Below are 23,366 nucleotides of genomic sequence, written 5' to 3' on the forward strand. Positions count from 1 at the left end.
TCACATCTCGTTCTGCACATATCCAAATGTTTCCATATTCGCAATGTATCTGAATGTTAAACTATAATATTTTTTATTTATTTAATGTAAACTAGACGATAAAGATCATCCTCTACACATGAGCAAAAACGTCCTTGGCATAACAGCAGAGTGGACTGGTATACTACGGTCTATTTAAACTGACCAGTGTAACCTTTTAAATGTTTGGTTGACTGTACTTTATTTTAATAATGAACAGACTGCGATGTAAGTTTGAAATTAGAATGCACTTTAGATGTTCTGTGTCATTTATACCAAAAACAAATGCTTTTAAAAAAAATTTAAAATTGTAAAATTTTTAAATTTTTATTTATTTAAATGTATATTTAAGTTTACATTTATGTTCCAACAAACTTGAAAAATTCTACTTGATAAATGCTCTAAAACTTTTATGTAAATGATTGACTTTTTATTAAAATAAAAAATGTATCCAAAGTTATATAAAACAATATTACCTGTTTTATATATTTAATACTTGGTCTGTTTATTGATTTTGTTTGGTTAACTTTGGATACATTTTTTATTTTAATACCGTGCAGTGCACAAAATTAAGATTCGAGAGATGGTTCAAGTCAGTGCTCACTAAATGATGATAAGTTTAGAAATGTTGTGCATCCACTTATTATTAGTGTGACATTTTTGCATGCAAATGAAGGGGAAAACTTCAAGATATCGGCCCTAAAAATCGGCAGCACATATCGGCCATCGGCTGACAATGACCTCTAAACATCGGCATCGGCTATAGAAAAACCCATATCGGTCGATCTCTACTCCTGGCTCTTCTGAGTAATAACCAGTTTTGATACCTAACTTGGATAATGGCATTTGGTCTAACTGACAATTATAATTGTTTCGGCCCTTCAGAAACTAGGCACTCACAGCCAAAATGGCCAGTAAAAGGTGTCAATATGCAGAGAAGTGACTCCTGTGGCTATCTTTGTTTAGACTCTTTGTTCTTTCTCTTTGGAAATGCATGTCTCAGTGGAGTTTGTGACAGGAGCACTAGGATGGCACTATTTGTTTAGTGCTCTTCATCCGAGCGTGATGGGGGTCTTGGAGTCCTGCCCGGTGCGGTCAGGACATTTGTGTTTGGGTAGCCTTGTGGAAAAAGTGAGGGGGAATATGCTGTGGTCAAAACTCAAAATAATAAACAATATTTGTATTTTGTGAGTCAGTGATGCTAGTACTTCAAAGCATAACCCAGCACAGTCACATTCGTTTAGAACTATAATGAGCCCTGCCTGTAATGCCCCAAAAACACATTGAACTTAAAGGGATAGTTCACCCAAAAATCATAATTATGTTATTAATAACTCACCCTCATGTTGTTCCAAACCCGTATGACCTCCGTTTGTCTTCGGAACACAGTTTAAGATATTTTAGATTTAGTTTGAGAGCTCTCAGTCCCTCCATTGAAGCTGTGTGTACGGTATACTGTCCATGTCCAGAAAGGTAATAAAAACATCATCAAAGTAGTCCATGTGACATCAGAGGGTCAGATATATTTTGAAGCATCGAAAATACATTTTGGTCCAAAAATAGCAAAAACTACGACTTTATTCAGCATTGTCTTCTCTTCCGTGTCTGTTGTGAGAGAGTTCAAAACAAAGCAGTTTGTCACATACACCAAATCGAACTGAATAGTTTTAAATGGTTTGCATATTTAATAAGCATTAATCCACAAATGACTTAAGCTGTTAACTTTTTAAATTTGGCTGACACTCCCTCTGAGTTAAAACAAACCAATATCCCGGAGTAATTAATGTACTCAAACAGTACACTGACTGAACTGCTGTGAAGAGAGAACTGAAGATGAACAGATAATGACTCGCTCACGAGTCAAGAAGCGTTTCTGTCAGACGCGTCCGATTCGAGAACCGAGGAGCTGATGATACTGCGCATGTGTGATTCAGCGTGAAGCAAACCGACACACAGAGCATCTGAGCTCGACTCGGTGTTCATCTTCAGTTCTCTCTTTACAGCAGTTCAGTCAGTGTACTGTTTGGGTAAATGAATTACTCCGGGATATTGGTTTGTTTTAACTCAGAGGGAGTGTCAGCCAAATTTAAAAAGTTAACAGCTCAAGTCATTTGTGGATTAATGCGTATTGGAGACGCGAACCGTTTAAAACGATTCAGTTCGATTTGGTGAACTGGTTCAAAAAGATCCGGTAACATCGAATGATTCGTTCGCGAACCGGATATGACAAACTGCTTTGATTTGAACTCTCTCACAACAGACACGGAAGAGAAGAATAATGCTGAATAAAGTCATAGTTTTTGCTATTTTTGGACCAAAATGTATTTTCGATGCTTCAAAATATATCTGACCCTCTGATGTCACATGGACTACTTTGAAGATGTTTTTCTTACCTTTCTGGACATGGACAGTATACTGTACACACAGTTTCAATGGAGGGACTGAGAGCTCTCGGACTAAATCTAAAATATCTTAAACTGTGTTACGAAGATAAATGGAGGTCTTACTGGTTTGGAATAGAGCTGCAACTAACGATTATTTTTTCTGTCGACTAATCTTAACGATTATTTTTATTACAATAAATAATTAATCTAATGTTCTTTTTTTTGATTAGCTAATGAATCCTTTGGATAACTTTACAAAAAAATATAAGTACAACTTCTAATATAATATTTCAACCTTTATTCATTTTCAAACAATGTGGCTGAAGTTTTTACAGTATACAAAAATAAAGAGGCAAAGAAAATTATTTTACTATGATTAATATGAGTTTACGATAGCGCTTATAATTAAACCACAGTAGTCTGAGACGTCATGAAATATTCTTTAGCATCATAAACCATAAAATGTAGTCAGGGTTCTGCTATGGTTTAGCATGGTTTCCAGAGATCTGGAGCTGATTCTGGGTAGCTCAGTGGTCTGTGACTGTTGTCTCGCGGCGCGCTGTCTGTTAAGGGACCGTTCACATATCGCATCTTTTGCGCGCTCAAGTTCGTTATTTCCAATCTATGCGCGCGGTATGCATGCTCATAATGGAAGCAATGCGGTCGCGACGCGCATGCGAAAACAGGCGCGTCCGCACCGCATCGAGGTAGAGTTAAAAACATCTCAACTTTTCAGAATGCCGCAAGCGTACCGCGGGTCATGTGACAAAAACTAACCAACCAGTTTCATCCTTTCCTGTAACAACATTGAAAGCTCAGCTAAGATGAAGGAACTGCTGATCATAGCTGTATATGGATTGCCATTTTGAAATAAATTTAGTAGCAGAGCTACTGCAAGCGATTTTTAGTGCTGCAAATCCATTTATCCTTTGCTGAAATTTCCGCGTCTTCATGGAGAGAGCGCGTCTAGGGTTGCTTGGCAACGGCAGACATGCCAGGGTCGCAACTGCCCGAGCGCTTTGGAAAGAAGGAGAAAGCGGCGCGACTAGCGTTTTCCACGCGTTTTTAGGCGCGATATGTGAATGGCCCCTAATGCTTGTTCGAAACCCGCACCAACAAAGACTTACTTTATTTTTTATTTTATCCTTACTTCAGCCGCTACGGGTGATCATACCAATAACTTGTAATCTTTACAAGAATATCAGAATCATGCAATGAGCAAGTCTGCATTTATTAGACACTTAATAATATCACATCAGTTTGTACTTTTAGAATCGCCGAATCTACTGCGGTCGTTCCATCACTGCAGCAGAGACCTGAACCAGGAAGTTGGTCACCAGATCACACGGTAACAAGTTAAACCGTAACACCGGAGAGCGCCAGGATGTTTTCCTCTGAGGTGCTCGTGCATCGAAGTTGTGCTGCCGTGGTACACCATATTGGTTTTTCAAAGGGAAAAAATGGCCATTTTATTTGGCCTCTGTTTGAAGTATTCCCATACTTTTGATAACAGTGGTTTCTGTTTTTGTGATAGAATGCAACTTTCTCCATTCCCAGTATGCCATTACGCGAGATGTAAACAGTATGACACGTATTTTTGTAGTCGACGTAATCGATGACGTCGACGCATCGTTGCAGCACTAGTTTGGAACGACATGAGGGTGAGTTATTAAATTATGATTTTTGGGTGAACTATCCCTTTAAATCCTGCTCCTCATTAATATTAAACGTGAAACATGAATGACCTGGATGCTGTAGGAAATATATTTCAAGTTCTGGAAATAAGATACTATTTGTTCTTAGTTTTATTCTCTGCTTTCACAGATCTGCTTGGCTGTAATTCTACAACATTTTTTTATTTTAGCGTGGACAGATTATTTATTGCCCAATAGATTTATTGTTTATCCCTGAGATCTTTTACATTCTATGTCTTATTTGAATGTAAGGTGATAAAAAGGCGAATGGTAACAGCTTTCCCATCCATCATCATTTTCAGGGGCTAAAGCAAAAAAAAAAAAAAAACTTCCTGAGCCTGAACTGGCAGGGCAGCACAATGGCGGTGACAACTTTAACATTCGAAAGGATGCTATGGCAAAGTTATTGCTTTCTTTCAAGCTGATTTTCTATTTCATGAATATATGATTGACCTGAAGTATTAAAGCTGTATCGTACACTTGGAAATGTATGAGCTATATCACCGCTTACCAACACGAGGGGTGTGACAATACACTTAGCTCACGAGATGAGACAAAATCCAGATACTTGGTTCACAAGAACGTGACAATATTTGAATAAAATTTAACAAATTTTAAATGACAATATTTGTCTTTAAATTACAAAAAGTAAAACAATACAGTTGTATTTAGAAATATTTTAACTAATCTAGGGCTGTATTTTGGTAATCAAGTAATCTACTGATTATTTTGACAATTGAGTAATCTGATATTTTTTTAGTAACACAAACATACCTAAGTGAAAACCAGGCCTTAGTATAAGTATTTATATATAAACTAACGATGAGGCAATAATAATTGGCTCAAATAAAATATCAAAACCAAGAAATTACACGATTGTATTGAAAAACACTGTTAAAATGCATAATGTAATATGCCTATACATAATATGAACATAACCAACATTAGTATATTATGTATTAAAACATGGTTGATGTATTCTCCTGTGTTGGCAAAGGTTTATAAAATGATTTACGTTACAAATCTAGTGAGATTAATGCACACTGTTTTTCCAGATGCAATTAAAATTCACAGCTTATACAGAGGAAGAGTTCACAGACGAGCTGTGCAAAACATGCGCAAAATATGATTGTAGTTTTGCGCAGCTGGTCAGTGAACAACGGCTCTGTGTAGTTAATGCCGCTCCATGTGAAATCACGCACGTGTAGAGATTTGCAGCTGATTACAGAACCGGCTTTACTGACAAGATGCACATTAAATATCGCATACGATTTATCATTCAGCCCTAGTATTTACAGGCACTTTTGATCAATTTAATGTGTCCCAACATTTGAATGATGGAAAAGGTTAAAAAAAAAAAACAACAACACCAACAACAACAGACAATTAAATCACAGTTCAGCTCTTGTAATCCCTATTTTCCACTTCATCTTTTATCTGAAACACTACTCGAATTGCACAAGAACTTCAAATGCAGTGAAATGTCTGAAAATCTTGCTCCATCAAACCACAAATAACACATCTGTTGGCAATCTTCAAATGCAATAAAATTAGTGAGCCCATCCTTTAGTTGTGTTAGCATCCAAAATTATAATTTTTTTGCCTTATCCAGAAACCTAAAAGCACCCTTGAACTTGACAATCACAGCAAGGGTTATGAAGCCCAATGAGAATGTACTCATAGAAGGAATGACACGAGGGGCATCCTTTTCCCACACACACTTTGAATCATCTCAGCATGGTCTCAGTGTTTCTACATGTGAAGCCATACGCACATTGCAACAGAAACCCTCCCACTGCTTCAGCTCTAGGAATGTGTTTTGTTTGGAGGCCTTTCTGGTGGTTTATTAGATCTTAAGAGGATGGCCTCCAAGAACTTTTTCACTTGGGATGACTGTCCTGCTGAAGCCAAGGATCGAGAGGAGGCCAAGCAGGCTGTAACTCTTATTGCATAAGTCCCATTCCCCAAACACAACTGCATTTGTGATAAATAGTTTAAGAAGATATTTTTCCACAAACGGAAAGAGGCGAAAGTAAAGGAAAATGTCTTGCTCTGCATCAAAATCACTGTGAGGTTTTCTTACCTCAACACATCCTCTGGTGTTCTGTCATTTTAGACAGAGAAACAAGAAATGATGGTTTGAATTTAACTTTTTTCCACATTTGGAAAGGTATGAATCTTGGTGACTTGGCACTTGCAATATGAACAAATATTTGTTAATTGATTAGAAAAGGTTAAATGGTATTTAAAAGTAATTTGTGAACTTTGCTACAGGAAATGAATGGTTAAAATGGAAGGGGGGGTTAAAATACAAAGCAATTTGGGGGTTAACAAAGTAGGTAATGACATTTTTTACATATACTCAAATATAAAAAGAAAATATAAGAAACATAATAAAAAAAACTGTTTATTCAGTATATTGCATGAATGTTTTAAATCATAAGGAACCTACTAATAGTACAAACATTTGAGTGAACCTTTAGCTAAAAACCGTCATTTATTTCCCAGATAAATCTGACACATTGATTGACATGACCTATCAGGGTTTGACTGTCCAGTTCGCGAACTACAGTAACCACCATCCCTCAATGTTTCATAACAACACGAGAAACATAAAACCCGGCTAATCGCAAAAATATGATCAATTTATGCACCCTGCGACATCCTCTTTCATCACTCCAGTGTTTGTCACATCATGGTTGTGAGTTTACAGTTTGCTAACCGCTAATGCTAACAGGATGTGCTACTTCAACAGGATGCGAGGTGAAATAAATGGCTCATTTATTACCTTGGCTCCCTCCTTTCGGTCTGTTTAAGCGTCCGTCAGGGTAGACGATCTTCTGGGTAGTGTTCAAATGTTGATAACAAAGGATATTCCGGAGATTTGGGTGGTGTGGCATCGTTTCATGCTACACGGATGGCTGGCCACTGCATACAGCGCGACTGACAGACTATAGACAAACACACACACACATTAGATCAAATCACCACACACACACACACACACAAACACACACACACTCTGTCTCTCTGCGCCCGCCCACCACATGTGTCCAGAGTACAGCTGTGCAGCATGAAATATTCATTCTGTTAGCTGCCTGGAAACAACCTGCATTAACCTGCCATACTAATACATATCTAAATCTACTACAGTAGTAGTCTATAAGTTATGCACAAACACGATAAACTGTCCCGATCCCTCTCTCATAACTTTGCCGTCTTCTTTTCTAATCTGACTTGTGTCTGCTCTGTGTCTTAAATTGCCAATCATTTACTCGAATGTATCTCATGAGTCACTGAAGGTAAGGATGAATCATTTCTGCACTGAACATACAGCAGCTTTAGCCATAATACACTTTGACATTATTGAAAAGCATACGCAACAGTTCACTAAAGTCTATTATGGATATGGATGCGTGCTTTATCGACGTTGTTCTGTCCAAAGCACACATTGTCGATTTTAATAATTTAGTACATTACAAAGCCTTACTGGGTTACATGTCTGGAAGTGAAATACATATGAAAAGTAGGACTTTACACTTACAAGGTAGGAAAAAGCTCTTTAAAATTCTGAACCTCTTCAGATTTGAAGGAAATTGTCACTGAAAGGCCGCTGCTCAATACTAGTTTAAGGTCATTAGGATTAAAAAAAATATTATTCATTATTTTTGTAACCTTTATTAATTAAACTGACCAAAAAGTGTCAGTAAATACATGTATAATGTTACAAAGTATTTATACTTTTAAAAAAATGCTGTTCTTTTCAAAAAATCATGAAAAAATATATTAGGTTCCACAAAAATATTAAAGCAACACAAAATATGTTAAATGTATATAATGACCGAGTACATCATAAATTCCTCCCAAATCATTACGGTACATTCATAATAAATGATTATTTTATACTATAACGTTAGCCTGTTCGGGTCACCACTGATAGATCAGTGGTCGTCACCTCTGCGGAGTAACACAAACCTGCGTGAATCGCCATAGACATAGCTGTGGTCTTCTTGGAGAAGTAGCTCCTGTTACAATGTTCTTCCGCGGGATGCATGAGGTCCTGTTAATTAACCGCAAGAGCGCCAAAATTTACATAGTGTTTAAGCAGCACAATTATTTTTAACGTTGATAATAATAAGAAATGTTTCTTGCGGACCAAATCAGGGTTTTAGCATAATGCTGACTCGAATGAACCTTGGTGAGCCTAGGATAACTTTTTTTTTTTTTAATGATCAAAACTTTAAAATTATTTTAATTTGTTTAATCAGCAGGAAAAACAAGAATATTAAATTAGATTTAAATTTTTCATTTATTTTCCATGAAGCCTGCAATTTTGAATTCTTGTTACCAATGTGGGACTAATGTCCAGTGTTGTGCTAGTTACTAAGAAATAGTAACTAGTTACAGTTACTTGTTACTTCATTCAAAAAGTAACAGTTACTTTGTTGATTACTTACATCAAAAAGTAATGCATTACTGTTAAAAGTAACTTTTTAGTTACTTTTTTAAAGAATATTCTTTAATGTTCCCGTTAATGCCCTTTTATGCATTATGGCCTATACAAACACAAAACTGACTTAAACCGAAAGTAATTTTTAAACACTATTTAATTTAAGTCGGACCAGCACAAACTGAATACTGTATATCACAATGTTTTCTGAAATTAAAAAAACTGAATAATATATTCAGAATCAAAAACTAAAGTGGCTTCTGCATCATAAAAGCTGTTGAGCCCATAAAAATGCTCCTTTCACAGCTTAAGTATGAAAACTATCAACAATGTACAACATAACACAAAACATTTTTAAATAAATAAATGAAAGCAATCTGAATTATTCAAAATCAATTTCGAAAAACTCAACACCAAAAAACTGCTATTATTGACAACCATAAATTATATGCATTAAATATATATATATATATATATATATATATATATATATATATATATATATATAAGCTGTTTACAAATAAAATCTATGTTGAAAAAAAATGGAGCACAGCTGGAGGAAAACAAAACTAGAGGTATTTCGTATTGCTTGGCGGGAAAGTAACCTATCCTACAGAAAAGCATTAAAAACTGCTAAATCCGATTACTTTTCTTCTCTTTTAGAAGAAAACAAACATAACCCAAGGTATTTATTCAATACAGTGGTTAAATTAACAAAAAATAAAGCCTCAACAAGTGTTGACATTACCCAACACCACAGCAGTAATGACTTTATGAAATACTTTACTTCTAAAATTGATACTATTAGAGATCAAATTGCAACCATTCAGCCGTCAGCTACAGTATCGCATCAGACAGTGCACTATAGACCCCCTGAGGAACAGTTCCACTCATTCTCTACTATAGGAGAGAAAGAATTGTATAAACTTGTTAAATCATCTAAACCAACAACATGTATGTTAGACCCTATACCATCTAAGCTCCTAAAAGAGGTGCTTCCAGAAGTCATAGATCCTCTTCTGACTATTATTAATTCCTCATTGTCATTAGGATATGTCCCCCAAAACCTTCAAACTGGCTTTTATTAAGCCTCTCATCAAAAAACCACAACTTGACCCCAAAGAACTAGTTAATTATAGACCAATCTCGAATCTCCCTTTTCTGTCCAAGATACTAGAAAAGGTGGTATCCTCACAATTATATTCCTTCTTAGAGAAAAATGGTATATGTGAGGATTTCCAGTCAGGATTTAGACCGTATCATAGTACTTAGACTGCTCTCCTTAGAGTTACAAATGATCTGCTCTTATCATCTGATCGTGGGTGTATTTCTCTATTAGTTTTATTGGATCTTAGTGCTGCGTTTGACACAATTGACCACAACATTCTTTTGCATAGACTTGAACACTTTGTTGGCATTAATGGAAGTGCATTAGCATGGTTTAAATCGTACTTATATGACCGCCATCAATTCGTAGCAGTGAATGAAGTTGTATCATATCGATCACAAGTGCAGTATGGAGTACCTCAAGGCTCAGTACTAGGGCCGCTACTCTTCACGCTTTATATGTTACCCTTGGGAGATATCATCAGGAAACATGGTGTTAGCTTTCACTGTTATGCTGATGATACTCAGCTCTATATTTCTTCACAGCCCGGTGAAACACACCAATTTGAAAAACTAATGGAATGCATAGTCGATATAAAAAACTGGATGACGAGTAATTTCTTACTGCTAAATTCTGAAAAAATTATAGGATTAATGTTAATTATAGGACCTAAAACTCTGCTTGTAATAACCTAGAACACTGTCTAAGACTTGATGGTTGCTCTGTCAATTCTTCGTCATCAGTTAGGAACCTAGGTGTGCTATTTGATCGCAATCTTTCCTTAGAAAGCCACGTTCCTAGGATTTGTAAAACTGCATTTTTCCATCTCAAAAATATATCTAAATTACGGCCTATGCTCTCTAATGTCAAATGCAGAAATGTTAATCCATGCATTTATGACCTCAAGGTTAGATTATTGTAATGCTTTATTGGGTGGTTGTTCTGCTTAGTAAACAAACTACAGCTAGTCCAAAATGCAGCAGCAATTGGAATAACATACCTAACATTGTTCGGGAGGCAGACACACTCTTGCAGTTTAAATCTAGATTAAAGACCCATCTCTTTAACCTGGCTTACACATAACATACTAACAGTGTTGGGGAGTAACTAGTTACATGTAACGGCGTTACGTAATTTAATTACAAAATTATTGTAACTGTAATTAGTTACAGTTACTACGAAAAAATGAGTAATTAAATTACAGTTACTTATGAAATTTTTAACGATTACAAAGGGGATTACATTTGAATATTTACACACATCCACATACAGATTTAACTTATTTCTTTCCCAAATTGCACTGACTATTCTGAGACATACCGCCCTAATAATTTCCGGGATGCGGAAACACAGTCTGGTTCGTAGAATCCAGTCATAAAAACGGAATGCCTAACGCGGACGGAATATGCCACATTTTGGATGACTAAATCAAAAGTAGGTCAGTACACTTGAATCAAAACATGACATCGACTAGTGTCTGTGAATATAAAGCCCCAAAAATTCAATATATGACTTGCACATTCTGCCTGTCTGTGGAAATCAGGCGCGGACTGGACACCGGGAGAACCGGGACAATTCCCGGTGACCTGGCAGCCGATTTTGCCCCACTATTTAATATCATTATTGTATAATTCCCTGCCGAATGTACTAAAGCGATCATTTGCGAATCCGCCATTTGATAATTAAATCTCTAATAAATCATGAAGTGTTAGTCATGACTCGCGCGCACTCCGCGCCTCCGCCAAACGGTTTGGATCAGACTCAGAGTAATCAATGCGAGAGAGAGAGAGAGAGAGAGAGAGAGAGGGAGAGAGAGAGGGAGAGAGAGAGGGAGAGAGAGGATTGCTGGAGCAGAGAAGCTGAACTACTGTTCAGGCTTTCAGGTCAGTTTCATCTGTAAAGATGCTTTTTTGTCTTTGTTTTTTTTTTTATTTAATCAAGCAGCAGCACGTTGCTCACCAGTCATCACTCAAAATACTATATAAAGGACATCATTATTATCTGTTGTAATGCTACAGTAGGAATTTATCTGAAAAAAAATCCGATTTTTTTATAGGTTTAGGGGGAGCTACGACAGACAACAACACAACCCTTACGAAAATTAACATTTTAATATTTAACTATAAATCCAGAGAAAATGGTTACTATTGTTTAAATGTGGTAACCAAAAATGTAAAAATTTTTTTACAAATGTATTTATTTAAAAATAAATACAAATCCATTTGCAAAAAAACAAAAACATAACAAGGTTATTTTACTTTTATATAGGCTAATAAAAGCAAGGTTAATTTTTGTAAGGGAAAAACATGACTCACGTACAGTATTAGGATTTTTCTATAAAGATATTGTAGTATTGCAGAGTATTGTATTGTAAAGTATAGTTTTGTTCAATCTTGAGTATTAAAGTCACGAGAGAGATGGATAAGAGGGCAAAATAAAGAAACTGAAGAGAAAAATGGAAGTGAAGGTGCAGTTCAGGAGAGAACTTTTAATTATTTTGCATGTCCCCAAATTAAAGATTTATACCTTTTTTTTTATGTCAGGGCCATACAAAAAATAGTTTTGTCCATGAATTTGTTTGTATGAGTTTGAATTTTCCAGTCTGAATTTTTTTCCCAGTCCGCCCCTCCTGTAAATTAATGGCAAAGACATGGTTTCATTTACTACACATAGGCCTACTGAAGCTCGCAGTGTTTTCAACCTCTGCCATCTCAATATAGGAGTACACGAGCACATAAACATAATTTCTAGAACTGCTCTGTGTCACTTCATGTGCATTTTACTTATTTTGAGAAAACTATCATCATATACAGAGACAGCAGTTTAAAAAAACACCAATGTTTAGGAGTTTATTACACAGAATACGTCACATGCTTATTAGATAACTGTATTTAAGTTGATGTATATGCTTTTATTTATTATTCTTTAATTTTCACAAATTTAGAAAAGTAATCAAAAAGTACTCAAAAGTAATTAGTTACATTACTTTAATAAAGTAATTGAAAAAGTTACACTACTATTACATTTTAAACAGGGTAACTTGTAATCTGTAACCTATTACATTTCCAAAGTAACCTTCCCAACACTGCATACTAATATAAATTTAATATCCAAATCCGTTAAAGGATTTTTAGGCTGCATTAATTAGGTAAACCGGAACCGGGAACACTTCACATAACACCCTATGTACTTGCTACATCATTAGAAGAATGGCATCTACGCTAATATTTGTCTGTTTCTTTCTTATTCCGAGGTCACCGTAGCCACCAGATCCAGTCTGTATCCAGATCAGAGGGTCACTGCAGTCACCCGGATCCAGTACGTATCCAGACCAGATGGTGGATCAGCACCTAGAAAGGACCTCTACTGCCCTGAAAGACAGCGGAGACCAGGACAACTAGAGCCCCAGATACAGATCCCCTGTAAAGACCTTGTCTCAGAGGACCACCAGTACAAGACCACAGGAAACAGATGATTCTTCTGCACAATCTGACTTTGCTGCAGCCTGGAATTGAACTACTGGTTTCGTCTGGTCAGAGGAGAACTGGCCCCCCAACTGAGCCTGGTTTCTCCCAAGGTTTTTTTCTCCATTCTGTCACCGATGGAGTTTCGGTTCCTTGCCGCTGTCGCCTCTGGCTTGCTTAGTTGGGGTCACTTCATCTACAGCGGTATCATTGACTTGATTGCAAATAAATGCACAGACACTATTTAACTGAACAGAGATGACATCACTGAATTCAATGATGAACTGCCTTTAACTGTGATTTAGCATTATTGACACACTGTTTTCCTAATGAATTTTGTTCAGCTGCTTTGACGCAATGTATTTTGTTTAAAGCGCTATATAAATAAAGGTGACTTGACTTGACTTGTCATGCTAATAAGCTGCCTGAATGTGATGGGACGTTGAAGCTTAGCTTAAAATCACAAAAATAAGTCTTCATGTTTACAAAGAATAGTACACAAGCATCTCCAAAACTATCAAAGGTTATTTAAAAATAATTTCATTCGTGAATTATTTTATGACACATTTTTACTGTCTTATTTATTTAGCCTATTAATTAAAATTATAAAAATAACTTTAGTTGTATCATTATTATATATTATTATACAGGTTATCCATACAAAGCTTTTATCCAAAACGACTTACAAAATAGGAACAAATTACTCCAGAGTCAGTCACAATGCCCGGTTTATTATACAATAATAATCAAGTGTTAAGATTATCACAAACTGAACAAGATTTTGATGCACATCTTTCTAAATTGTTGTATTCCACCTTGTACTACACTTGATAGAGAATCACTTTACTGTAGGCATGTTCCACATAATAATATTCAATAAAACTGTATGTTAACACGTAGCAGCTTGCTGCATGAATCCGTGAGTACAGTTTACAAATCTGAGGGAACGGATTGCGAAAGCATGCACACGGATTATGAATTCGTGGGTACAGTTTACAAAATCTGAGCGTACGGATTGGAAATTCATGATCACGGTTTGTTACTCCGTGGGCACTATTTGTTGAAGAGAGGGAACATTTTATGAATTCTTGAGTACGTTTTATAAACTGAGGGGACGGATTACAAAACCATCACCACGGATTTATTTTTTTTCTCCTACAGGTGACGTGCGGGGCTCCGTATGATAGAGAATCACTTAAGACACTTTATGCACTTTATGTTTTGAGGGGAACTTAATTATAAACATTTATAACTAAATGTTTGAGGGGAACTGTCATGGTTCATGAATCGGCTGTCTCATTCTGATGTGTCTGCGTGAGTGTAATTGTGTGGGTGTGGTTACTCGTTGTGTTGATTAGTGTCACCAGCTGTCATTCATTTCAAGTTCCTTTATATCCCCAGTAATTTCCCTCTCATGTTGTCAGATCGTTGTGGTTGTTCCTCGGTGTGTGTCCTGTTCTCGCGTTTCATCTGGAAGGTTCTTCGTCTGGATTTCATCAGTTCTTAGTGTTGTCTGGATGTTCCACGGTTCCTGGGTTTTCGGAAGCATGCTATCACCTCACCACCACAGAATCGCCATCTCGTCCCTGCTTCAGTTATCACCTGAGTGTTTGTCCCCGACCTGTGTCTGTTCATCTGACCAGTCATTTAATAAACTGATATTACTTGCATCTTGCATCCTCCTGTTATTTCCTTACAGAACGATCTGACCTCACCATGGATGCAGCAAGCACATCGCAGCTTAAGGACTTCATCGCTCACAGCATCTCACATATGGATCAACAAGAGGAGAATATCTCGGGCACAGGTCGTGCGGTGCAAGCACTCGTGAAGCAGGTGTCCGAGCTCACCCAACAGGTACAACTTCTACAGACTCCCACTGCGCCCCCCACGCCGCCCGTTCCCCCACCACCAATGCCCGTGGCAGCAGAGGGACCGGAGCCCCGCCTACCCACACCAGAGGGATATTCCGGTGAGCCTGAATTTTGCAGAGTGTTCCTCACGAGATGTTCCATGCATTTTCGCCTTACAGCCACGCACTTTCCAAAGCGAACAGACAAAGGTGGCCTTTTTATTGACCCTGCTGTCAGGGAGAGCAGCGCTTTGGGGAACGGTGGTGTGGGAGAACGGAGACAACTGCTGCACCTCGTTCCAGGCACTCTCCGAAGAGATGAGGAGAGTGTTCGATCGTGCAGTGGCGGGTAAGGAGGCGGCCAGATTACTCGCCGAACTGCGACAGGGAGAAAGCTCGGTGGCGGACTTTTCCATTCAGTTCCGCACCCAGGACGCAGAGTGCCGTTGGAACGAGGAAGCACAATGGGATATGTTCCTGCATGGGCTGGCTGACCGCGTTCATAAGGAGATTTATGCCATGGACTTACCAGAGACGCTGAACGGACTGATAGAACTCGCTCTGAGAGTTGACGCTCGTCTGAATCGCGTGACCAGGTTGACGCGCTCCAGCCGTCCACAGCCCAGCACGGAGGACCACCAGCCCGGTGTTACGAGCGCGGTCAGCCCCGCATTCGACTACGAGCCCATGCAGGTGGGGAGAGCTCGGCTTTCCCTGGAGGAGAGGGAGTGGCGAAGATCCAAAGGACTTTGTCTATACTGTGGCCGGGCGGGCCACTTCATCCACTCCTGTCTGGTAAAAGAGCAGGCCCAGTTAGTAAGTATGAGGTTACTATCGGGTGGGATCTCCGCCGAGAAGACCTCATCACCACCATCGACCCTCCTCCCGGTAAGACTGAGATGGCGAACATCGACGCACTGCACCAACGCACTTCTGGATTCGGGAGCGGAAGGTAATTTCATGGACTTCAAACTGGCTATAACAGATCACCGTCAACGCACTCAATGGTCAAGAACTTCCCCGGATTACACATTCCACTGAAAGAATCACCCTCATCACCTCTGGCAATCACCCAGAAATTATCCACTACTCTACTCATGGACTCACCACTTGCACCAGTGGTTTTGGGACACCTGTGGCTTTCCAAACACAACCCCCGGGTCGACTGGTGCACTAACACTATTTCCACATGGAGTAACCACTGTCATGAATCCTGTTTAGTGTCTGCCTGTCCCTCTGTGTCTGGTTCTGTGTTTCAGAGTAAGGCAGCGGATTTGTCTAACGTGCCTGCGGAGTACCTCGACCTGAAGGAGGTGTTCAGTAAGTCCCGTGCTGCTTCTCTCCCTCCGCATCGTTCCTATGACAGTGCGATAGATCTACTGCCAGGTAAAACTCCGCCTAAGGGCAAACTTTACTCTCTTTCTGTTCCTGAGAGGGAGGCCATGGAGAAATATATTTATTATATAAATAATATAAAACCGCTTTTAATACCACTAGGGGGCACTTTGAATATTTGGTTATGCCAGCGGTTTTCCAGGCACTCGTGAATGACGTTTTGAGAGACATGGTAGATCAATTCATATATGTTTACCTGGATGATATATTGATTTTTTCTTCGTCTCTCCAGGAACACGTTCAACACGCAGACGAGTGCTCCAGAGACTGTTAGAGAATGTGCTTTTTGTCAAGGCGGAGAAAGGCTCGTTTCATGCACAGTCTGTTCCCTTCCTAGGGTACATCATCTCTTCTGAGGGAGTGCACATGGATCCTGACAAGGTTAAGGCTGTGGTAGATTGGCCAAGTCCAGATTCCCGTAAGGCCCTACAGCGGTTTCTGGGGTTCGCCAATTTTTACCGGCGTTTCATTCGCAACTTCAGCCAACTAGTCACACCTCTGACTGCCTTGACCTCCCCCGGAACGACGTTCAGGTGGTCGAACACTACCGAGGCAGTGTTCACCCACCTCAAAAGTCGCTTAGTTTCGGCTCCCATTCTTGTCACCCCTGATCCCACACGTCAGTTCGTGGTGGAGGTCGACGCTTCAGAGGTGGGAGTAGGAGCAGTGCTTTCACAATGCCCTTCCTCAGACGACAAGATGCATCCCTGCACGTTTTTTTCTCATCGACTATCGCCTGCCGAACGTAATTATGACATTGGTAACAGAGAGTTGTTGGCAGTTAAGTTAGTGTTAGAGGAATGGCATCATTGGTTAGAGGGTTCGGGGGTACCCTTTATCGTTTGGACCGATAAGAATCTTGAATACATCAGATCGGCCAAGAGACTCAACTCCAGGCAGGCTCGGTGGGCTCTTTTTTTCGGATGTTTTGATTTTGTTCTCTCGTACCGCCCGGGGTCCTAAAAAAACATCAAACCCGACGCTTTGTCTCATATTTTTGATCCATCCGAACGCCCGGTGACTCCCGAGTGTATTTTACCTGAGAAAGTTGTCATCTCCACTCTGGTATGGGAGGTCGAATCGAAGGTCAAGACAGCCTTAGAAGGGGTAATGCCTCTGCCTGGTTGCCCACCGAGTCGTTTGTTTGTTCCGGAGGGGTTACGGTCCGACGTTATTCGATGGAGTCATTGCTCCAACATGGCTTGTCATCCAGGAGTGACTCGCACTAGTTTTCTAGTTAAACAACGATTCTGGTGGCCATTGATGGCTCGCGACATTCACGATTTTGTTTTGGCTTGCTCAGTCTGTGCCACTGGTAAGACATCTAACCAACCCCCAGACGGGCTACTTCGACCGCTGCCTGTCCCTTCAAGACCCTGGTCCCATATCGCTCTAGATTTTGTCACCGCCCTCCCGCCCTCCAATTGCATGACGGTTGTTTTAACCGTAGTGAACCGGTTCTCGTAAGCGGCACATTTCATCCCCTTGCCCAAATTACCTGCAGCCAAGGAGACAGCGGTCACAGTCATAGATCACGTCTTTCGGTTACATGGCCTCCCGATGGACGTGGTCTCTGACAGAGCCATATAGAGAGAGAGTTGCGACAAGTACATTGACTCCAATAGAACACTTTTTTTTACAGCAATGGCGGCTTGTGGAGCTTCTAAATAGTTCCCGGAAGTAGCATCAAACCGATGCCGCGCCGTAGAGATGCAGCAGAACAAACCGTTTGCGACGCACTTTTAAAAGGTAAGAAGTTTAAATAATAAGATTGTATATTATCAGTACATCTTAACAACAATAAATTACAAATTAAAACCTTCTTGTAGATTATCACTCATTAAATGAGTAGATTTAGGGGATGTTATCAGATAACTAACAGATTAGGCTAGGATTGGAGCTGAATAAAGTTAGTAACGAACACCCTATTAATTTTAAAATCTGTTCTCTTAATTCAGTTTCATCCATCGTGTTTGGAATTAGAATAAAAAGGAGTCTAAACATATTTTTTTTGCAGGGTGGGGAAATTTAGCAAACGTTACATAGCCTACTACATTAGTTCAATATAACGTTTTATCACGTGTGACAGTGGTGAGTGGAAGTGGTAAAAATGAGGTTATAATGTTTGTTCCTTATTACACGTACTACTGTATTATATACTTAAACTTGTTAGTGTATAAAAGTAACATACTGTAACATTTTGTGGGTGCTGGTAGGTGGAGGATTAGTGGTGCCACTGGACTGTTCTGTGATGGAGCATCAGTGAGGATGCAGGTCAGGAGTGCTGAGGGGACCATTTCTTTTTTTTTTTAAAGCTGCATTTTCATTCTTTATTTTTCTTAGTGCTGCCTTTGCATTGTTTAATTTTTTTTAATAGACCCAGGTAACTGGCTGATTGTCCACTGGAATGCTGACTGGGTGCTGACAGACTTTCTGCTGGTTGACTCGGCAGTGTCACCTGTCCCTGTCTCTCCTCTCTAGCCATGTCCTCTATGAAGAAATATTACTTCAACTAGTACGAGTTTGTACTTATTATATATGTATCACCTGAAATAATATAGCTGTAATCAGCAGCCATTTTTTGTATGTTTACAGGTGTAGGGGTGCATCGTGGAGTAGGGCCCTCCTCTTTTTGACCTTAGGACGATGTACAAAGATTGTGGGAATAGCATCTGGTCTCAGCCTATTCTTGAATTTTTTGGTCATGACAAATTGGTTTGCCTCAAAATGTGCCTGCAGAGTGACTTGAGTTTAGTTTCCACACACAACTTTTTTTTTGTCTACCCACATACGGTACATATCACATGGTGGTTAAATGCACAGTTATAGGTAACACTGATGACTCCCTGCAATGTCTCACCATGAAGCTCAGCTCCCTGGGTTTTGCAAGGCTTTGCTTGTTCCTTATTTCTAGTAAATAATTTTCAATGTAAAACAGTGCAAATAAATTTAAGTATAATTACCTAACAATTTTTTGTTGTTGTAATTTTTATTTATATTTAGATTGCTCCTGCTGACTTGAGCCAACCATTATTTTCTCCTCTCCATGTCAGTTGGGAAGCCATACATTCGCACACCTTTCTCTGACTGAGTGGAGCATCCCCATGCAGCACAGTAAACTATGGTGGAGACTATGCAAGGAGAACATGAAAGAAAGGACACATACAAAATGCTTGGCATGCTATTAAATTTATTAGAAATGTATTCATGAATTGCTGTAAATAGTTAAAGGGTTAGTTCGCCCAATTTGCAAAATTATGTCATTAATAACTTACCCTCATGTTGTTCCAAACCCGTAAGACCTCCGTTTATCTTTGGAACACAGTTTAAGATATTTTAGATTTAGTCCGAGAGCTCTCAGTCTCTCCATTGAAGCTGTGTGAACGGTATACTGTCCATGTCCAGAAAGGTAATAAAAACATCATCAAAGTAGTCCATGTGACATCAGAGGGTCAGTTAGAATTTTTTGAAGCATCGAAAATACATTTCTGTCCAAAAATAGCAAAAACTACGACTTTATTCAGCATTGTCTTCTCTTCCGTGTCTGTTATAAGACAGTTCAAAACAAAGCAGTTTGTCATATCCGGTTCGCGAACGAATCATTCGATGTTACCGGATCTTTTTGAAACAGTTCACCAAATCGAACTGAATCATTTAAAACGGTTCGCGTCTCCAATACGCATTAATCCACAAATGACTTAAGCTGTTAACTTTTTTAATGTGGCTGACACTCCCTCTGAGTTCAGACAAACCAATATCCTGTAGTAATTCATTTACTCAAACAGTACACTGACTGAACTTCTGTGAAAAGAGAACTGAAGATGAACGCCGAGCCGAGCCAGATAACGAACAAAACATTGACTCATTCACGAGTCAAGAACCGTTTCTGTCAGACGTGTCCGATTCAAGAACCGAGGAGATGATGATACTGTGTGAAGCAGACCGACACACAGAGCGTCTGAACCGAACTGATTCTTTTGGTGATTGATTCTGAACTGATTCTGTGCTAATGTTATGAGCCCAGGTAAACCGAAGGCTTGCAGTCATCGCCAATGACGCCATTACGTCGAGCGCAAAAGAACCGTTTTCTTCAACTGGTTTATTGAATCGAACTGTCAGAAAGAACTACTGGTGATCCGAAAACCGATGCAACCGGTTCTTGACTCGTGAACGAGTCATTATCTGGCTCGGCGTTCATCTCTCTCTTCACAGCAGTTGAGTACATGAATTACTCCGGGATATTGGTTTGTTTTAACTCAGAGGGAGTGTCAGCCACATTCAAAAAGTTAACAGCTTAAGTCATTTGTGGATTAATGCGTATTGGAGATGCGAACCGTTTAAAACGATTCAGTTCGATTTGGTGAACTGGTTCAAAAAGATCCGGTTACATCGAATGATTCGTTCTCGAACCAGATATGACAAACTGTTTTATTTTGAACTGTCTTACAACAGACATGGAAGAGAAGACAATGCTGAATAAAGTCGTAGTTTTTGCTATTTTTTGACCAAAATGTATTTTCTATGCTTCAAAAAAATTCTAACTGACCCTCTGATGTCACATGGACTACTTTGATGATGTTTTTCTTACCTTTCTGGACATGGACAGTATACTGTACACACAGTTTCAATGGAGGGACTGAGAGCTCTCGGACTAAATCTAAAATACTTAAACTGTGTTCCGAAGATAAATGGAGGTCTTACTGGTTTGGAACGACATTAGGGTGAGTTATTAATGACATAATTTTCATTTTTGGGTGAACTATCCCTTTAATTGCATTTATTTGAATAAAAATACAAAAAGTAATCTCGTAATATATAATTACAATTTAAAATAACTGTTTTCTATTTTAAAATGTAATATACTCGTGACGCCAAGCTGAATTTTCAGCATCATTACTTTTGAATGGCAGTGTACATGTTTATATACGAGTATGCTTAAGTTGTTTTAAACCTAAATATATTGTGTACATGAATAAGTATTGTAAGAATTATACTAGATATAATAGATACATTATTTATAATACATAATTATAATACTATATGTAATTGTAAGAATTATAAACAATAAGCTTCATTTTACATTTATTTAACATGCTAATTACTGCTGCTAACAGATAATTAACCCATAGTGCGGTGCGAGCTGAAAATCACCTGTCACCAGCCTGTCTCTACTACCTGAAAGTCATCAATATGACATTAGTTAACATGAGATCAGTGAAAAAAAGAACAATATGTAACGTAAAAAGGCAACAGCAACCCGTGTTTATACAACTTAACGTTAGCCTGAAATAAGTTTTTAAAATAACGGTAATTGAACACTAATCCTCAAAAATTACCTGTTTGGATATTTTAAAAACAACATTGCTGTAACTACATACTCATGCTACATACATATGTCGGTGTGTTGTATAAATATATAAAATAAATGCATTTATTGACTCCTTATTACCAGAAATCGCAGTTCTGTCACTCTACTCTATCAGTTTGAATGGCCGCCAACGCACTTCCTGGAACTATTTGAAGTCGACACGAATCACGTGACAACCAAACATTTCGAACTTCCGTTGTAGCAACTCTCTCTCTATATGGCTCTGGTCTCTGACAGGGGTTCCCAATTCGTATCCAAATTTTGGCAAGAATTTTGTAAATTACTGGGGGCCACGGTCAGTCTGTCCTCGGGCTATCATCCCCAGAGCAATGGTCAGTCAGAGCAAGCCAATCAGAACCTCGAGAGAATGTTGCGATGTTTGGTTGCTAAGAATCCGTCATCCTGGAGCCAACAGCTTTCTATGGTGGAGTACGCCCACAATTCCTTACCAGTGTCATCCACGGGCCTCTCGCCATTTAAGTGTAGTTTAGGTTACCAGCCACCAATCTTTCCGAGCCTGGAATCCGAGGTTGCGGTCCCCTCCGCTCACGCATTCGTCCAGAGGTGCCGCGGGGAGGCACATGAAGGCCAAGGCCGATCGCCACCGGTCAAAGCCTCCCGTTTACGTCGTGGGTCAAAAGGTGTGGCTTTCTACCAAGAATATTCCTCTCCACTCCGTGTCTAACAAGTTAGTTCCTAAATTCATTGGCCCGTTTCCTGTCACCAAGATTATTAGTCCAGTGACAGTCCGACTCAAACTCCCTCCTGCGTACAGGAGAATTCACCCTGCCTTCCATGTGTCTAAAGTCAAGCCCGTGTTTTATTCTCACATTAATCCGCCTGCCCCAGTTCCCCCCCAGCCGCGACTCGTAGATGGGGAACCCACGTATTTGGTAAACCGCATTCTGGACTCAAGACGGAGGGGACACGGATTTCAGCACTTGGTGGACTGGGAGGATTACGGTCCGGAGGAGAGAAGTTGGGTACCTGCTAGAGACATTCTGGATCACTCCCTTATCGATGATTACAATCGACAGGTAAGGTAGTCGGGGAACGCCAGGAGGCGTTCCTAGGGGGAGGGGTAATGTCACGGTTCATGAATCGGCTGTCTCATTCTGATGTGTCTTCGTGAGTGTAATTGTGTGGGTGTTGTTACTCGTTGTGTTGATTAATGTCACCAGCTGTCATTCATTTCAAGTTCCTTTATATCCCCAGTAATTTCCCTCTCTTGTGTTGTCAGATCGTTGTGGTTGTTCCTCGGTGTGTGTCCTGTTCTCGCGTTTCGTCTGCAAGGTTCTTCGTCTGGATTTCGTCAGTTCTTCGTGTCGTCTGGATTTCATCAGTTCTTCGTGTTGTCTGGATGTTCCACGGTTCCTGGGTTTTCGGAAGCACGCTATCACCTCACCACCACCAGATCGCCATCTCGTCCCTGCTTCAGTTACCACCTGAGTGTTTGTCCCCGACCTGTGTCTGTTCATCTGACCAGTCATTTAATAAACTGATATTACTTGCATCTTGCATCCTCCTGTTATTTCCTGACTGGAACTGTCTTTAGAAAAGTTTAGATGGTATTTTTTCATTTAATCTTGCCTCTGTCTAATTAAAGTTCATAAGTGCAGCGCTGCTTTGTTTA

The 23,366-nt window shown here is 39.3% G+C and overlaps 1 protein-coding gene and 1 long non-coding RNA gene across 2 annotated transcripts in view; both read right to left on the minus strand.

The window, feature by feature from the left end:
* Positions 1–7,260, minus strand: part of LOC132097644 (cytospin-A) — a 44,287-nt gene extending 37,027 nt beyond the window's left edge. Inside the window, exon 1 of the mRNA XM_059503498.1 lies at positions 6,885–7,260. The gene's annotated coding sequence lies outside the window, so the exon portion shown is untranslated. The remainder of the gene's footprint in view (positions 1–6,884) is intronic.
* Positions 7,261–19,098: 11,838 nt separating this feature from the next.
* Positions 19,099–19,587, minus strand: LOC132097152 (uncharacterized). Its single transcript, XR_009422678.1, has 2 exons — positions 19,433–19,587; positions 19,099–19,328 (listed from the first exon to the last, which is right to left on the minus strand). It is a non-coding gene; the product is annotated as an uncharacterized LOC132097152 (long non-coding RNA).
* Between the last annotated feature and the right edge of the window lie 3,779 nt (positions 19,588–23,366).

The sequence above is a fragment of the Carassius carassius genome, chromosome 21, assembly GCF_963082965.1.
Source record: "Carassius carassius chromosome 21, fCarCar2.1, whole genome shotgun sequence".
In the NCBI taxonomy this organism is placed as follows: Eukaryota; Metazoa; Chordata; class Actinopteri; order Cypriniformes; family Cyprinidae; genus Carassius; species Carassius carassius.